Below are 15,278 nucleotides of genomic sequence, written 5' to 3'. Positions count from 1 at the left end.
ACCTGCCATTAGCGAATTATTGCTAAAACTCACGTTTATAAAAGTTCACTCTGGTAAAGGTCTAGATTACCTTAAATATTATGACGTTATTGTTATGCTCTGTTTTTTTTGTAAAGTTGAATAAAAATGGTAAAAATAGTAAATTCGAATATTTTTAGTCCAAAGAGGCAATTTATCCAGAAGGACTATTAATTTCGTTTTGGAATTTTGCGTCGATTCAGTACAAGCGTTGTTTCACTTTTCAAACTGTTGCTGCCAAATATTATTGCCCTGTATTATATTTAAAGAAATTAAGTAATGAAGAATCTGTATAGATGTATGTATGTTTCTCGGATTGTGATAAAACAATGGTACCTACAGCTATCAAATTTTGAATAACGTAATCCTCTTGCAAATATGGACCTCTGGAAGCCCAAATTTGAAATCTGGAATTAGGTTTGCTATCGATTTCATATTTTGCAAAACTTTACCAAATTTTTGATTAACAAACTGAAGGATTTCAAAGCGAGCAATGGCAAAGTTGTACAGAAAAAAAAATTTATCTCCAACGCGCCAGATTGTGTTTCGGAAATTCTAAAGATATGCTCATTTTAAAATTATTTTGTGATATTGATCTTGAACTGAATTTTATGGTTTAAGTGCGAAGAACATGCTATTTAATGAATAAAGGTAACACACAAAATGTTAAGAAAACCTTTGGACGTAATTTAAAATCTTATCTAAAAACGTTAAGTTTATTCATTGTGGAATGGTAGAAAAATTATTATTAGGAGTCATAAGCTAAAAACAAAACTTATGCAAGATAAAAACAAAAATAAATAAATAAAATAAAATAAAAAAGTAAGGAATAACGCATTCGATATCAGCAGAGGTAAAAAATGATCCCACAGTATTTGGAAGTTGTTTCTATCTACAATGGTTCATAATTTAATTGTACATAGTTATGAATACATAAACGTTGTTAAATCATTTATTAAATTAAATTGCTGAGTCGTAAGAAACAGAGAGTTCTAACAAACATTTTTACGCAAGTTTGAGCCCAGTGACATTATTGACGTTTTCATTGAAATATTTTGCTTTGATGCCATTTATAAATTATTGTCTTTGCTCGTAATGGTGTTTATTTTCCCTTTATTTACATGTTCTTTATGCTTTAAATATTGATTTAATTTACGTAGCGAAATGAACTTTCTCTCCACATAATCTGCTTAAAAACAAGAGTAAATTGTTAATAACCGACGTCGGATTAACTTTGAGTTTGAGCTATCTATAAAATCCTAGATTAATTCCATAACCTGGGAGTTATTGTACATCATATCAGTTTAAATTTACAATTGTTTTCATATTGATAATTGGAAAAAAAAGATGTTAATTTATTCGACTTCTTTAAACACAGCAAAAGAAGTTATATTATGCATCATCCTACACTTTTGAAATAATGTTCAGTATCCGATGCTTAAAAAGTTTTTTAATACCCCTTACTAGTTTAAAATCTTTATTTCAATACTTTGAAGAGCAATTCTGCAGTTTAATGTGCTTTAAAAACTAACTGAACTAATTTTAATTCTGAATATCTCCTCTCAGTCGTTACTGGAGTTAGCACAGGGTTTAAAAGTAGACAAAGAGAAACCTTATTTTGCTTAGTTTGGTATATGATTCTTCAGCATCTATGTTTCCTAATAAGCTCAATTATTTGAAATTAGTCGGTTGCCATTGAGGGAGTATTTTATCCCATAATCATTGATAAAAGCTTCATTTTTACTTCCTTGTACGAAGTAAAAAGTAAGTATTGTAATCGCGAAAAGTTTCAGGCAGCATATTTCAACGAAAATATCCATTTTGACCGCTATCAAATGCAATTTAACGATGTTTTTACGTGATATCTGTACGTAAGGAAAAAATAAAAGACTTGTTTCCTCCAAAAAAAATTATAAAACTGCTTTAAAATGAATTCTGAAGGGAATTTTTCGTGGCGTCTGTACGAACGTATGTACGTACCTATCTCTCATAACTCAAAAACGAGTAGCCTCAGAACGTTGAAATTTGTATATAGGACTGCTATAACATGTAGATGTGCACCTCGTATTTTGGTTGCAATTGGCCGCACCAAACGTATATAAATATATTTATATATATATCCATTCTGTTACCCGGCTCAGTGATCTCAGTTTCTTTACTCTTATACGTTTGTAAATTGTACATTTTTTGCTTTAAAAATGATTGAATTTTGTTGTTTTTATCTTCCGATTAAGGGTTTTATGTCTTTAGTAAATCTGTATGCAATATTTTTAGAATTATCAACAAATTTAAAATTGCTTAAGTACCGCTAAGCCTAATTTGATGGCGGCCATTGCTCTTGTTTACATTTGAAACAGCTGAGTAGCGGATTTGTTGCCAATCTAGAGAAACGTAGTTTCGCCACAACAAAGATAACGCCTTCATTTATTATTTAAATGATGCTTAATCCTTCTGGAATTTTTTCGAGATAATAAGTATTTAAGATTTACTTCGTAATTTGTAATATAGATATTTTGAGTTTTTATGTATTTTTGGCTTCTCGCAAACTCAGAACTGAATTAATTGAATGAGAAATACTCAATCGTCTGTGAAAAACTGTTTCTTTTTTTGTTTTGTTTGTTTAATTTCTTTTATACATCATTCTAGCTTTATTATAGTATTTGAATAGAACATGTGACAACGATTAGATAATTATATTCTTTAAATGAGATAAATTTTGTGCATTATGAGTTATAATATGAACGAAATATATTACTGTAAAGTGAATCTAGCGCCAGAGTGTCTCTATGGTAAACAAATACTAGAGTGAATTTTAAAGAATGCATTTATTCTATTGTGGTTTATGCGCTTTCGGCGAAGTAGATTTAATTCAATCGTTATTCGATTATAACCTAGCGCCAGAGTTTCGCTATGGTAAACAAATATACTGCATTTTAAAGAGTGCATTCATTCTGTTCCATCTTATGCGCTATCGACGGAGTAGATTTAATTCAATCCAATAAGTTTAAATGAAATGCAAGAAAAGTGCGTATAATTTAATATTCCGTACAAGGAAGTCATGCGGTGTACACATCAGATTTTTTTTATCTTGCCGTCAAAGACATTCCGCTATTAGAAATAATATTAATAATCTTCTTGTCGTTCTATTTCATCCTTCTATCAATTACAAAATTGCATTGATTCTCCAGAAGTTTAGCTTTCAGGTCATTTCTTTGTCTATCAATAAAATTCGGCGTTCGATTGTTAAAGACCCCATCTCTCATTTGGTTTCCTGAAGAATTTATAGCATGTCTTGTCAGTGCGGTTTGATATATATAGGCCAAACAAAAAGAGAGGTAATTTTGCTCGTCAAAGAGGTCGCATTTTACGTTCGAGAAGGAGGAATGTACAAATCTTCGACTGATAATCATAACTGGGTACTTTATCACATTTTTTGATGTTGCTCTGCGAAGATTATTCATGATGTTTCCTTAGTTTCTTCGAAAAGTTTCACACTCAGAAAATAATAATCTTCTTTAGTAAATAATAATAATAATCTTCTTTGTCTAATAATCTTCTTTAGCTCTTTTAAAATAATATCTTCTTAGGTTAATATTAATTCCAGCCCTATTTATCGCCTTTAAAAATTCTATCTATTTCAAATTCTTCAGAAATTCTACCTGTTTTTCACATTTCATTATTATTTTCTTCGTTTGCTAAGTCAGTATTCGTTTTGCATCTACAACACCTTCTAGACAGATTCTTCGAAACGTCGTTGCTTGCACTCATAGCTTTCGATATGAATACCAATTACTACCAATGAAGCAAATGCAAATTTTTGGTTGAATGTGGGGGGCGGCCTCAGTTGAGCATGATTAGCATACAAGTATAAAAAAGTTATGAACTTAGTGAAAATGAAGCCAATAACTTTCTTACAGTTATATGATAATAAAAGCATGGTTCATTAAAGGGCAGTGAAACATAGGAAAATAAATTACAATTAACAAGATAAATTTTTAATATTATTAATAACAATTTATCTGCATTTTCAAATATTTGGATACGGAGAATAAGTTCACTTGATTATTAAATGGGCCAGGTCCTAGGAGGCTACAGGGGCTCAAAAATAGGGGGAATTCAACAGTAGCCGTGAAGCTGTCGAAGTTACCAAAATTGCTTATGTGAAGATTTACTGCTAAGAGAAGAACGTTCAGTGAAAATTACTTAAATTAATAAATGTAACGGAAACTCGTCTGCAGGAAAGATATTGCGATTAATTTTATATATTGTATCTGACTGTACAAAGCTAATTCTTCTGTCTGAACACTATCGTGCATATTAAAAATAAAACATAATTATGTGGCATCATATACATTTCAGTTATTTGTATGGCCTTTCCTTTTTACAACAGATTTCTTGAGGGAAGACGGGACCCTCTATACCGACCACGTAAATTTGGCCATTTTCGATGTACCATTACTCAAAATCTGCTTCAGTTACACGTTTGAAATTTTTTTGTATAATTAGAGTACGCATTTCTCAGTATACTGAAATTAGCTTTTGAAACATTTTGAGTTTTATAGTAATTTATTGAATATTGTATTAGGCGTATAAGGTATTTCTTCCGCCTTCTTAGCGTGCCTTCGTGGTGTAGTGGTCGGTACGCTCGGCGCCTAGCGAGAGGTTCGAGTCCGGGAGAAGGCATAGCACATATTTCATGGCTCCTACTTCAAAAAATACCCTTATGTCTCTACAGGCATAGTGATAGTTAGCACTTTCTTCACAAAACAAATTGCAAAGCATTTTTTTCCTTAGTTTATCACAAAAAGCTCATTTTAGTAAACATTGGGAAACATAATAAATAAGCCATAAAAATTTGCATACAAGTGAGCGGTAGTTCCTAAAAAAAGGTACATCAAGTATAAAAAAATCACATTTGGAGAAATACTTATTTATCAAAACATTCGATGATAAAATACAACTAGTTTTTTTACAGTTATAATTTTCATAGAAATTAATGAATGATATTTTTAGAAAAGTGTCCGAAATCTGAAAATGCAAAAATCCCAAATAACCATTTTTGAAGTTTTTAGGCATTCAAAACCGCCTTAATTGAACGCTATCTTGAAAATGATAGTTACCGGGGGAAAAGATTCTATGCATTGTTGCTTTCATAAAAATTTCTTATATTTATAGCAATATATTTTGTTTTTACGTTCAGTTCTAACAGTAGTAATAAGAAAATTTTATCGCTCAGTAAATGGCAGCAATCTTTTAATTAAAAAAAAAAAAAAAAAAAAAAAAAAAACTAAAAAATTTTTAGTGTTTTTTCATCAAGAAAGAGTTAGTCACTTTGCAGTTATATACATATTTTAATACTTCAGAAGTAAATATTAATGAAAAATAACTCATTATGTCATAATGGAATTTTTAACTATTCTTCATTTTGCGTTATCTATAAATGATAGGTAGAGTAATATTGCTTTTTATCAGAGTAAAAAGTTTAAAACTTAAAATATGAGCTTCTAGCACAAAATCCATTAAAAGTCACGTCTTTCCTCTTCAAGATATTAAAAATCTGCACACACACACACACACATACACACACACACACACACACACAAAAAAAAAAAAAAAAAAAAAAAAGCCCGACGTGAAATGAAATTTTTTGTTTATCAGAAAAGCTATTTTTTTTTCTTATAAAAACTAAATGGGATTTTTAAGTTTAAACGACAATATTTTTTTTTACTTAAAAACTTCTTTCATAGCCTTCAGATATATACAAAACTCATTATATATTCGTTAATAAATGACGTGGGCTTAAAATTCCATTATTTTATGAGAGGACACGTGAAATATTGTCACAAATTTTATGGAATGGAAGTTTCAATCAATATTCGGAAGCTCCTTGGAAGTCTTTCATTTTAAGAGGAAAAATTATTTAAAAGTTTTTAAAGGTTCCTGCGATGAGTCAAAATAAAAAAATATAGGGCAATAAACAAGGTAGAAAAATACGGCATAATTAATAGAACTTTTTTTAAACTACGGGGAAAAAAAGGCAGCTGTCTCTGTAACAGAGATAATCTGTTTAGATATTCTGAAGGAGAGATAGAAAAAAAAAAAAAACAATAAGTATGTTACGAAGATAAAATATCGTAAGCAATTTTCGTAATTTTCTGCTAATAAAAATATACCATAAATTTGGCGTATACAAAGTGCCATGTACAGTATTTCGGATTTACAGAAACATGTATTTCTTTAGTTTTTGAAACATGACAACCAAGGCTTTGCTACGATCTCCTAGATTCACTTGCCATGACGCGATGTAGAGTGTCTTGCTATCTCCTCATAAACTTCATACGTAAGGCTGTGAATTTCACGTAGTAGTTTGCTCAAGTAATGTTGGGGGAACTGCATGAAAGCCACTAATTAGTGGATATGTAAATATCAATAAAAAGTTGGTTTATGATGGTTATAGTACAGCAGCGAAGGGAAAACCATGGCATGACTTCTATTCTGCCATCAAAATGCGAATTAATAACGAAATTGCAAAATAAATTGTACTTTAAGATCGAATATAATTTTAAACATAAATTGCGTGGGTTTTATTAACGAAATTAAATTTTAAGACAGGTGTAAAAAAATAATTTAGCGGGTATTCTAAAAGAATGTGTGTAAAGAAAGCTTACTTACGTGCATTTTGTTCTTTATTTTATAACCTGGGGTTCAAGAATTCCCTCGAAAGCAAAGGCAAATAATTAAAAATAGCAGCACATATGAAGTGTTAAAGATATTTGAGCTCTTTGAAAATTACTTGAGTTATCTTAGAAACTGTTGAATGCTCATTTATAATTATTCGCCTGTTAATATGGGAATTATAGAAAACTTTCTGCGCTTTTTTCGACTGCTTCATTTTAAATGTTCGGAAGAATGAAGATCACTTTTAAAACAAATTTTAGCATCATTAATTTTCTGGACAGTGATATTAGTTGAAGGGAGGGAAACTTGTTATAAAAATTCTTTCAAAAATTTTCCCATTGAGACATTATACTTCTTAACTTATTTGAAAGGAAAGAAAAGGTATTTGTTCATAATTTTATGTCATTAGCTAAGTAACATTTCATTCTCAAGTATAGTTTTATGTTTTGTTCAAATTTTTTTTAAAGTTAGTGTGACATAGTTAAAAGTCCTCGAAAATCCTTGAGTAAACAAATAAACTAGAAGAGAATTAATGATAGTTGTTGAAACAAGCTTTTGATTAAGGAACAAAGAAAACTTCGAGATTTTATCGGAGAGAAACTAATGAAATAAAACAATTGATTGCTATGGTATTTTTTCTGTAGAAGAATCCTTAGGCACATGGTTTTCAGTAGAAATTCTCGCATGCTGGCTAATTAAGAGTTTGATATTTATCTTAAATTTTTAATTAAACATAAAAACTCTATCAGATTAACAAGAACGGAAATATTTTTCGGATGCTGTTGTTTTAATTCGTCACAAAATGTTGACCAAAGGAGAAACAATGCTGCTACCAATACGAGAGATATAAAATCTTCACTTTTATCTTCCATAGTATAAAAATGCATTACAACTCTCCATAATAAAGTAAATCATTAATATATTATTTATATTTCGTAACAATATAATATCAATTACCGATTTACGGGACTTCAAGAGTGGCCGAATGGCTCAATCATTTGAAATCTGGTAGTTTGACCAGGGTTCAAACGGCTGTTGCATGGTCGATTTTCGTGGTTTTTCCGTACGTGTAACGTGAATACGAGCTAATTTCCCTTAGAAGGTTTTCCACGAAGCCATCGACCTCTTTAGTCAGGCAGCCCTCATATGCTGTGACCATATTAAAATAACCTTAAGTGATTTATCAGGTTGCTATTCGGTAAGATGTCCACAGTTAACTCAAATTCATACTTAATCATAAGGCAGCTAAAAGAACGCAGTAAATAAGAACAGCCTAAATTATGACTAATAAAAAATAGTGCTAACCGTTTACCTGTACTTTCAAGCAGTTTACTCTGAAGAATAAATTTATAAGATAAAAAGAGCATATTGTAAATAACGGGAGAATTAGCTCCATTAGAAATAAAGGAACTAAGTTATTTGAAGAACAATATTTGCTATTTGAACAATGGCAATATGTTGAAATTCGCGTAAAAATGTCGGTTGGAACATTTTTTTGGCAGAATTGATATGGCAGACATCATCTGCTGTAATGGCTGTTGTCCCAAGTATATTTTCTCGAAATATGGTTTTAATCTGACGATCTGTGATAGTCATTTTAGTCATTTTTCTATGCTTTCTCAATAAGTAGATTTACTTTTGTTTAGACAGGGTCCCGTTAAACCGCTTCCGGTTAATAGAGAATTTAAATGTGTAATTCCTAAGCGAATGAGCGAACTTCTTAACGAAATGAAGCAGAAATGAAACATGTAAATTAAATAACATTTTGATCATAAAACTTTAATATAAATGCTACAAATGTATGTGTCTATAGCATGCAAAAGCATTTCATATATTACATCTAATGCATGCCAGATCTAATTTGGAAACAGATGAAAAATCTCTTTCCACTGCAAGCCAACCGTTAACCGACTCGCGGATTAACGACTTTCTTAAATTAAGTTTGTTTATTGCGAAACGGTTTAAAACTTGTCGTTGTAAACCATCAACGTAAAAATATCCTGCCCACAAAAAATACAAAAAGGAAACAAAATTGCGTGGAATAGTAATAGTTATAGCATACGATGTCTGCCAGATGGCTTGTTTAGTGAAATGAGTAATTTCAGTTGAAAAATTCAGAAATATTGTGCCAGTACCTTTCCGTCATCGTGACGTCTAAATATCGCAATTCAAACTATCCTGATGTGAGTTATCTTCCAAAGAAATGCGCACTTTAAGTTTTACCTTCTTAGATATATTTACCTATTTATCAAACTGCTTTACGAACCCAGTATAAGATTACTCAGTTGGTTATCTGCTGAAGGAATTTAAAGCCGTCTTGCTTCTACAGAAATCATTAATTATTTCTTCAGTTAAAATAGGAATGAAAGAATAAGCAGCTAAAATATTTAAGGAACTCTACACCGCGAAAGGTATACTAAATTATCCAGCATTTCTGAAAAAAGCTAAATAAGAGCAAGCTCATTCAATCTTCCTTGACACACAATTCCTTGAATAGAGCTGATTTTTTCCTTTCTTTTACGAAAAGCGGAAAAGCTTAGTTCAAATGAAGCTGCTGAGAGACCGTAAAAATGGTGGGTATTTTACAGAGCATCAGTGTAGAAGAGTAAAATAGCTGTCTTCATTCTTTTAAAGGTTTCTTAAAGATACGATGATGGAAAAATCAGTTTTCACGATTTCTATACCAAGAGTTCGTAAAAGAACTGGTCCTATTATTTTGAGGCTTCTCTTCAGGAATTTAGAGGTTTTTTTTTTATTTTTATTTATTTATTTATTTATTTATTTATTTATTTTATTTAAAGTAGCATTTCTTCATTTTTACTATTTGTTAGAAACAAGCAAACTTCAGGCTGTTCAAAAATTAACTTTTATTTTACAGTTAAGTCCTCGTGTAAATAAAGATAAAAATGCTTGTAAAATTAGTTTTAATTAGAATAATTTGTTAGTTCAATTTAAATCCAGAACGCATATCACCCATATAGCACAAAAACATCCTCTACACTGAAGATGTTGCTTACAGGATAATCGCACATCCTCAGGACATCCCGAAATATCCTTCTAACCTCCTAAACAAATCTTCCCGAGTGCTTAATGTCACAGTCCAGTATATCCTTAAGACATCAGATCTAAATCCCATCGACAGCGTATAGGATGTTATTGGGAATTAAAGTCCTACTTAGGATTTAAAGTCCTTACTCAGGACAAGTAGGAATATCCACTCCTAAAAACGTCCTCCTAAGTGCTGAATGTCACATCCCAGTATATACTTAGGACATCCAATCTATGTTCTATCGGCAGCATGTGGAATATCAGTAGGATTTAAAATCCTAGTTAATATATCTTTAAATCATCCCAGAATATCAGTTTAACCTATTGTAATATTAGCCACTGAGAAAAATGAAAATAAGTAATAATTTTTTGATGATTCGAATGATAAATATGATAGTAGTCACTGAACGCATATTAGAGGTAATCAACCTCTGATTATTTAGAGCAGTTGTAATATAATAAACATGAAAAATGATTATAAGAATTGCAAAATTGTAAACATCTTACCGAGCAGCAAAAAAGGTAACGCATGCAATTGCTAAAATATTACCGATAAAACTGATTAAAGCTAGTTTATAAAAAGAAAGAGAGGTTAAATTAATATTTACAGTAATCAATTCAAAAAAGCGGAATAAAGCTATATATATATAAAATGGAAATATAAAATGTAAAATATATAATATTCTGATAAAGCTATTAAACTCAATTGGAACTAGTTGGCAATAGGCACTTTAATTTTACAATTTTTAATTAAAAGCATCTTCTCTTCAAGGATACGTTTTGCATTATTTTGCATCACTCTGCACCATGTTACATCATGCTTTCTTTACAGTAACCACAATGCGAATCTTTCGCCCAGTAGCTGCTGAGTACTAAAACAAAGACTTTTCAAGCTTGGCCATTAAAATTACAATAGCAGGAAGAAATGATTTGACAAACGTCAAAATCATATGAAAAGAAGACGTTGGGATATGCAAATGATTAGTATCTCAGCCCATTTAGACGACGCAGGAGGGAGCAACGACATCTGAAGCACTACATAAAAGAAAAGTTGTCCAGTGCGATTTCTCATTTGGAATATGCTTTGTAAGGTTGGAGTTTCCACAGAATAGCGTGTTATGCCCCGAATAAGAAGAGGAATACTTACTAGCAAGTTTCGAAATTCGATAGAAGCAGGATCGTTGCCTATCGAAAAGTGTAGATTATTGTTCCATGATATCGACGGTTTCACTGGTCGACATCCAACCTCTGCCATGCTAATATGGAAACAATGGATTGCTGAAGGTAATGCTGAATAGCATATGCAGGATCTCAACGCCTTCCCATGACTAACGCCATAGAGGATAGACATCTTGTCAGATCAGCCCTGCGATACCGTACGACCACGTCACGGACCCTATTCCTCAGACAATTGGCATATTTGCAGAACGCCCAGTATCAGCTCGTGAGGTTCGTCGACGCTTGCAGCTGCTTGAACTATCGGTAGTGTGACCATTACTTCGGCTTCCCTTGACAGTGCAACATACAGAGAGACCGCGACGCTGTCGCATCAAACGACAAAGCTGGGTACAGGAGTGGCACAGTGTTGCCTTTTCAAATGAGTCCCGGTTATACGTGCAGTACTCTGATGGCCGTAGTGTTCGAGTCTGGAGTGTTCGAGGAGACCGCACGTCGTCTGCTTTTATTCGATATCGGCATAGGGGCTCTGCAACTGGTGTGATGGTTTGGTCAGCCACTGAGTACATGACACGCACATCTCTAGTTCGGATCGACAGTAATTTGAACGCAGATAGGTACATTTCTGACATCTTACGTCCAGTGGTTATGCACTATCTTCGAAGGCCCCAAACACGATGTTCTAACAAGATAATGCAAGAACATAAGTTGCACGTCGTGTTCTGACCTTCCTCGATACACAGGGTATTCGATTGCTGCCCTGGCCTGCACGGTCCCCAGATCTGTCACCCATTGAAAACATCTGGTCATGGGTTGCTGAGAGACTGGCCCGCCACCGATCTCCAGCTAATGCGGTTGATGAAATTTGACAGACTTGAAGCAACATGGAATGAGTTGCCCATTTCTGTCATCCAAGCCTAGTTTGACTCCATGCCTGATAGCATAAGGGCAGTTTTAGCTGCCAGGGGTGGTTGCTGTTTCTACTAATTTGGCACCTCTCTAAACCTCCAAAATGCTTAGAAACTTAATGAGTACCATACCATACTGTTTGCGTGCAATAAATATATATATATTTTTTTGTATTTGCTTTCCTTCATGGTGTTGCAATTTTAATGGCCAGCCAGTGTACATAGTACCGCAACTAACTGCGCATCCTGTTTGGCAATTTCTCCTTCCTACTGGCAACATGTCACTTAGCCTCTGCTAGCTGTTTTCCCGTATGTAAGATGTAACTGCGTTTCTAAAATTGTGGGGCGCGTTTACTACACCTATTGTTTTACCTAAATTCGTCATCCGAAAATAAATGATATTTAATTACCACGTTTATCGTGCTTCTTCGAAAATTCCATCCGGTCATCAACTGCACCCCAATTTCCAGCCAAACTACGCAGTAATTTTGTCGACCATTATTAAAAATTGAATTGGTGCATCCCCTAATCAAGCTGTCATCTAATATCAAGTTATCTACAACGAAATAAATCAGCACACCGAGCACACACACGTATATATATATATATATATATATATATATATCTGCACCGTACTGTGTTACTCCACGTGCGGCAACATTCAAAGTAGTATTATGGAAGATGAACTTCTTAATCATTTTTTAATCAATTTATGCAAATAAAGATTTAACCCTCCAACGGTCTAGCGGTAAAACAGCTCAACATTGGTAATTCGTTCCAATTTAAAATTCCGGCTACCGGGCTGGCTGCATGGAAAATTAATTTCATGTCTTATGGTCACGTCATCCTTTCCCGATCTCAGTTCAAACTAATGACGATTCGTCCGCTGCCCTCCGCCATCGATTCCCTCTTCTCTTTTCACCTTCTCAAAAAGTCAGTTTCTAATATAATGCTTTCGTCAGCCTTAGACGAGATGACACCCGAACTGCTTTGACGTGGCATAGCTTTTGATTTCTAATATTTATTAAGTGTTTCCTTCAAATTAATTTATTCTTTATTCTGGTCAGAACAATGAACTGCAGACTTGTTCAAATAAATTATTTGAATCTGGATTCGATTTTTTTATAGCCTATTCATTTTTTCAGTTTCACCTACTTTTCAAGCAATAGAATTATTGTATCACTGCTTTGAAAATAAATAAATATTGTTACGTTGTTTTCTTCTTCTGACACCAGTTGTTACATTATTTTCTGCCTTCACGTTCGTACGGGTTTCGTGCGGATTTGAAGTGAATAACGACGATATTTGATGAAGTATTGAAACACACTTTATTTAGCCAATATTAATCGGGACAGCTCCAAAGTCACTTTTTACAGTCGTTGAAGATCTACTATAAACACGCTGGAACAATCAGTGGTACAGCACTGTCAGGCAATAACGGTGGAGACAAGCTTCCTTCAAAGCACCCGACTCTGCTTTCTGGAGTACAGCTCCCGACTCTGCTTTGTCGTTCTCGGAACTCCACGTACTCTCAAGACTCTCCACGCTACAACTCGCGATGCACTCGACGACACATGAGCATAGGTCTCGACTCTTCGGTTCAGTCGTTCCCGGAGCTGAACACGCTCTCTTGACGATGCACTAACCGCGATACACTAACAGACTCCTTCGGTGCACTCGACGACCCATTCGGCACCCTCTGCCCGGCTTTCAACTCGATCGACTCCGCACGGATTGACTCGCTAGACGAGACACCAACTCGATACTGACTAACTCACACTCTAGACGAGGCACATACACTCGCCCTCTCGATGAAGCACACACTAACTGACTGCGGACCAGCAGGGTTTATATAGGCTTGTTTTCGAGAACATTCTGGGCTAACTGGAAAGAATTCGTACCAGAAGGTTCTCCATCCCATCATGGTATATCGCCAATTTCGTCGCCAAATATCGCCAAATGTGGCAACCCTGTCTTCCCTTGCCATTTTTATGGTAACCCTAAAACTGCTTTGCGGGGAAGCTATCTCACCGCGCCTGTACATTTCGTAACACTGCCCCCTCCCAAGGACTGCACGTCCCGGGCTGTACAACCCTTGGTCAGAAGTCAAGTTCGATACAAACAAAACGTAATGAAACAAACATAAGATATAAATAAATAATATAACTAAAAAAAAAACGGATATTTACACTATGTACAAGTTACATGCACAAACTAAACACATAACAATTTTAAATTATATACATTTAAGTTAAAAATGAATTTCAGTCTTAATCGATTCACTAAAATATACCCGGGTCAAATACTTTTCCACTGCAGTTCTCAGATATATCTATGTTTTGCATATCACAGTCTGAAGATTCAGTCCTTTCAGACTTTTCATCCACAGGGAAATGTGAAACAATTTGTTCACCATTCTGTAATTCATTCGCAGCATGCATACAGTTCACCTGGGTATTTTTAGCAGCTGGTGCATACTCGTTTTCCCCCGTTTCCTGGGATCCAACTTCAAATTCTGCATCAGAGTCATGAACGGAGCCCGATTCTTCACAAACATAAGTATCCAGGTTTAGAATTAAGTCCTTGTCTGTAAAATCTGCACTATGAGACTCACACACATAACATAATAATTTGCGACGTGAGTGAATTTTCTTGAAATACTGGAGCACACTGCTTAAGCTGTACATTAGTTTCTCCCAGCTCTGTATCACATGCACTTTCAGATGGTTCAACACTTGCTGACTGCGCTTTCATAACCTCGCTATCAGTTTGGAAGAACTTAACAGTCACATTTTCACTTTCTTCCGCTTCCACTTCAGGCACTTGAGAATCAAAAGTTTCTTTACCGTCTGTTATTTCTTTATGTTTTCGTTCTTTATTTTTAATCCTGTTAGTTGTTTCATCTTTCATTTCTTTACCTTCCTCAAACAGTTCATTAGCTACTTTCTTCATCCTTTGATTCTTCGGAAGCCTTTTCTCTCATTTCCAAATCGTCATTTATGGTTCTAGTTTCTTTTGTAAGCTCCCCTTTCACCTGCCGGAGTTGCTCTCGCACCTTTTCTTGGCCGACATTTAATTCTTCTCGTCGGACGTTCTTCTCTTCCAGTGTAGCTTTCATCTCCTTTAGTCCGGCTTTCAACTCAGCCTTGATCTCTTAATATCCGGCTTTTATCTCAGCCCTCATCTCGGCTAAGAATTCTATCAAAGTGTTCGTTTCCTCCGCCATGGTATTTTTTTTTTTCCTTCAGGCGGGTCACTGGCATTCACTCGTAAATCCCACTTCTGACACCAGTTGTTACGGAATTTTCTTCTTCTGAAACCAGTTGTTACGTTATTTTCTGCCTTCACGTTCGTACGGGGTTCGTGTGGATTTGAAGTGAATAACGACGACACTTGATGAAGTATTGAAACACACTTTATTTAGCCAATATTAATCAGGACAGCTCCAAA

At 34.1% G+C, this 15,278-nt stretch overlaps 1 protein-coding gene across 2 annotated transcripts in view; it reads left to right on the top strand.

The window, feature by feature from the left end:
• LOC118189594 (fibrillin-1-like) overlaps positions 1–15,278 on the top strand; it is a 791,047-nt gene that overhangs the window by 71,059 nt on the left and 704,710 nt on the right. The window lies entirely within an intron of this gene.

This window comes from Stegodyphus dumicola, chromosome 2 (assembly GCF_044657685.1).
Source record: "Stegodyphus dumicola isolate Sdum_Otavi_A_Nest chromosome 2, ASM4465768v1".
NCBI classification, from domain to species: domain Eukaryota; kingdom Metazoa; phylum Arthropoda; class Arachnida; order Araneae; family Eresidae; genus Stegodyphus; species Stegodyphus dumicola.
The sequence above is the reverse complement of the archived record's forward strand: the minus strand, read 5'-3'. Positions and strand labels throughout refer to the sequence as shown.